A 4732-nucleotide genomic window follows, 5' to 3' on the forward strand; every position below is an offset into this window, starting at 1 on the left:
GGTCCTTATTTCTATATAGCAAACTCTCCTTCAACTTGTGCAATCTACTTGCTTATTTCCTCCTTCGCTGGCTGATGTCATTTGGTTCTTGGAGAAGTTCTACGCAGATGAATTCCAATGCCTTTTCACTAGTATTGTTCAACTTGGAATTCTTGCTCGAGTCTCTTCTTCTCTACTTGGGCCATTTATCAATTGAGACAGACTGTAGAGAGTTTCTTTCTCATGTTTTTTGAAAATTTTAAGGGTTGTCTTCTATAGTTGTGCCATAGCTTTCATGAAATTGTAATTTATATTATTGGTTTTTGTGGGGTCTACCATGCATAGCTTATGATACTCCATTCGGCTAGCATAATTCTGACTTATGTCCAACTACTTTCATGTTCTCAATCCCATTTGATCCAAACATGGCTTGGGGTGGCATGATGATTTTCCCCCTTATCAAGGATAGTAGATCAAAGTAAAATGTTCCATGTGAGTTGTGTTTACTTGATATTATCCTCCAGTGGATGGTCTTAGATTTGGTCATCTAGGGGTTGATATGTGTCTTGTTCGATCGAGGCTTCAATAGGAGCCATGGGGATCTATAGCTAGTTGTTGGAGCTTTTGATGTGCTAGGTTTTTCTTTTCCTTGAGCTTGTGAGCCACCTTGACTTCTTCCCATTGAGATCTAGCATCTCTGCCTCCTTCTCCTTGGTGCTCCATGTCTGGGTTGCCTAGCTAGATTCTCCTCGGCCTTTTGATACTTTGTGTCTTTGTGGCTACAGGTTCCAAAATCTAGGGATGATTGTGGGTGGTCGATAGGGCTATTCCTACAGTAAGGTTCTAGCCTTGGCCATCAATATGAATATGCCTTTTGGCAACCACCATGCTACCCTATTGGCATGAAGAGCATAAGGTTTCTAATATTTTAATTGTGGTTGATACAAACCATCCCCAACTCTTGAGAAAAGTGATCATATCTACTAGCGTGGTGGTGTTGGGGATTGTAGAGTCTTTTTAAATGCATAGGGGTGATGGATGATACTATGATGGTCTAATAGATCCACTTTTGTGGAAAAGTAGCACTAGGATGGCTTGACAAAGCATGGTTATGGATAGCTTCAAAAATAATTATACCCCTGTATTTGCAAGTTGTGTAGTCCACTATACTTGGAGCATCTTGTCGAGCTTCCAAAAAGCCTAGAATGGCTCTGTAATTACTGGGAATCGGAAGGCACTATAGACCATGCTAATGTTCAAAGTGAATTCAAATTTCTTCCCCATGGAATCCCCAATGAAGGTGTTACTGGTATTAACATTGTAATTGGCAATAAATTATCAAACACCCTTCCCATCAAGGTAGCAAGGGAGATTCACAACAATCGTGCTTAAGCCCACAGCTAAAAAAGTGTCATTGTAGTTGTATGTCAATGAGGGACTTGTCAATGGGATCTTTGCATCAATTGTGCTTAAGTCTAGGGCTTCCAAGTGTAGTTGCACTTCTATGTCAATGAGGGCCTTGTAGCAATTAGCATTGCGATATGTCACTTTAAAATATGTGTAGCCCTTGTATCTAAACTTGCTCAGACCACAACCCTAGCCAATGCTTCAATACATTGTGGGCCTAAGGCAGAGTGAGAAGAGAGTTGTGCTGAAACTTTGGTATAGAGTGTAGGAGGAGGTAGTGACTCAACATGCCTTTTCTTGAGTAGACAAAATGTTGACTGGCGTGCTAAAGGCACATAGGGTTTTAGCTCATGATAGTTGGAGCTCTTCTGAATCCATCTAAATTAGAAATGATGCTAAAGGTGCATGGAAAGATGAGGGATTAGATACAGAGGGAGTGGGATCAAACTCATGGGTCAACAATGCATTGCGTGAACATCGAGCATTTCCTCTTCAAAACCAAATTGAAATTCCCACTCAAGGCTAAAAGGAATTTTCAAAACGTGGTCAATGGATTCAAAAGACTTTGATGACATTAGAGAGTTCCTAATTATGTTAATAGGGTAATATTAGGATGATTTGGAGGCTCGAATGATGCTTAGGAAGTTGGCAACAATTGAGAATGCTCTCAACAGAAGCAAGAATGGAAGAGGGAGAGAGAGAAACAGAGAGCCACACAAGTTTTGGTGGGTGCAAAACCACCCTAATCTTCTTTTTCATTCATTTATATGTGTGTTTGAGTATTGTACATAACCGGGGTAAAGGCACAGTGACCTTTAACCCCCACAACCTCCCACTTAAAGGACAATGTGCCTTTAAGGGAGAACAACCAGTGAGCATACTGTTGAGATATCGAGCTCCACTCGAGATATGCCACGGTGACCGTTGTGTACTTATGTCACCGACTTGTTAGCTGGAGATGCGGTTGGTACACCGCCCACGAATAATAGCTGGATGATAGCTATCCTTATCTACTCTAGTTGTGGCTCAGTTAGTATGCCACCTTAGTTAGTTGAGTTTGGTTTGAGACCCACATATAGGGTTCTTCTATTTCTTTGTACCAGAGTTCTTTTGGCTTACACAACTAAGAAGAGGAAAACTGTTTTCAGCCTCCACCTTTGTGTGTATTCCCCCATTGTGATTGTGAGAAAGCCTCAAGTGAGACTCCTTCCCTCTCTCCCACAATCTTCACATGGTATCAGAGCCTTGTTCGTGGTAAGGAGCTCAAGAAAGCAAGCCAAGTTCATGGTGTCCTGGTAAGAGGACCAGTGTTGCTTTCCTATTTCGAGTTTGGGAGCAAATCTCTACAGGTAGCATAGCCAGAAGTGCAGGAGTGCACTATTTCAGATTGAGACGCCCTTTTCTGATTTGAGGTCATTTCAGGGCCCGTTTTGGAGACGGAAGTTCTCCGTAGGCACTCAGAAAAAGGCCCTGTTTTTTGCTGTGCGACCACTGTTCTGCGGGTCGGTGAAAAGTTGCCGCAGAAATTGCATCGTATGCCTTTGTGCAAAGATATTGGGAGTTGCAAATTCATGCTTGTTGCCTGTTGATGCAAAATCGTCACTAGGAAGTGACTGTGTGGTGAAATACCACTTTCAACAGTTTTGCAGTTCTGCCCGTGTGAGGCAAAAGCTGTGTTTTTTGCAGTGACAGAATATTTTGCAGTGTTCTGTAATGGCATCTGATTCTCTTTCACAGATTGTCACTGAAAAGCTTGACAAGAACAACTTCCAGGCATGGAAGTTTAGAATGACGAATTTCTTGATGGGAAAAGGCTATTGGGAGTTCATTACAGGAAATGAAGAAGAACCTATTCTTCCTAATGTTCCCAGTCAATAGGAAATGCAGGCATTCAAAGGATGGCATGAGAGAGCCAGGAAAGTTATGTACTGGCTGTCTATCAGTATTTCGGACTCCATGATTGTGCATATTCAGGATGCAAATATGCCAAAGGAGGCATGGGATACTTTGGCAAAAATGTACAGCACAAATACGCAAGCCAGGAAAATGCAACTCAAACAGGAGTTGCACAATGTGCAGAGAGAAAACATGAGCATCAATGACTACCACATGAAGGTGAAGAAAATTGCGGATGCACTTTCTTCCATTGGGTCGCCAGTGGATGATGACGATTTGGTTTCTGTGACCTTGAATGGTCTAGGAAAGGATTATGCACAATTCCGGACATCCATTGCCGTCCGTGAAAAATTTCCAGATTTTGAGGAGTTGATTGCTCTTCTAATTTCTGAAGAGCAGAGAAATGGGGGTGCATCTTCTTCAGCAGGAACTTCAAAAGAAACTGTCTTCTACTCAAATGCTGGCAGAGGTAGAGGCAGAGGTAGAGGAGGCCGATCTGCAGGCCATGGTAGAAATCAGAATATGCAGCAAATGCAAGAAAACCAGTCCTATGCAGGAGGACGTGGTAACTCTAGAGGCAGGGGGAGCCAAAGAGGCCGTGGTGGATGGCAGAGAGGCCAAAATGCAAACAGCAATGTTGAATGCTACTATTGTGGCAAAATGGGTCATATGGCTAAAGACTGCTACAAAAAGCAGAATGACATTATGAATGGAAAATTGCAGCAAGGCAATTATGCATCCTCTAGTAGACAAGGTGATGACAGAAATGAGCATTTGTTTATGGTGCAGCATATGACAAATTCTGTGACAAGTGCAGAAGAAAGCAATGATGTGTGGTATGTTGACTCAGGTGCATCAAACCACATGATAGGTCACGCTGAATGGATGCAGGATGCAAGAAAAATGGAAAAACCAGGATTTGTGGAGACTGGTGATGATACTGCACATCCTATTGTGCAGATTGGCAAAATTCCTTTGTCTATGCAGGATGGGAAAAAGAAATACTTGTCTGATGTATTTCATGTCCCGAACATCACCAAGAACCTGGTTTCTGTTGGTCAGATGGTTGAGCAGGGCTTGTAGGTCAGATTTAATCCTCATGGATGCTTTGTTGAGGATATGAAAAATAATGGTCGCTTGATAGCAAAAGGAAAGAAGAAGGGCAGGATGTTTACGTTGGATGCGGACATGCCTGAATTGAGTGCAGCAATGTTTGCACATGGGACCGGTGTAGCTGCAGATATTGATATCTGGCACAAATGCATTGGTCATGTTAATATACAACGACTTAAGTCAATGCAAGCCCAAAATATTGTTGCAGGATTGCCTAAATTCAAGGTTGCAGAAATGCACAAGGTTTGTGAAGCCTGTCAATTTGGGAAACAGGCAAGGAAACCTTTTCCTAGGCATGTTCAAGAGAGTAAAAAGCCATTGGAATTAATCCACTCTG

Source organism: Dipteris shenzhenensis, chromosome 6, assembly GCF_047967505.1.
Source record: "Dipteris shenzhenensis isolate YYH24624 ecotype China chromosome 6, Dip_SZ_1.0, whole genome shotgun sequence".
Lineage (NCBI taxonomy): Eukaryota > Viridiplantae > Streptophyta > Polypodiopsida > Gleicheniales > Dipteridaceae > Dipteris > Dipteris shenzhenensis.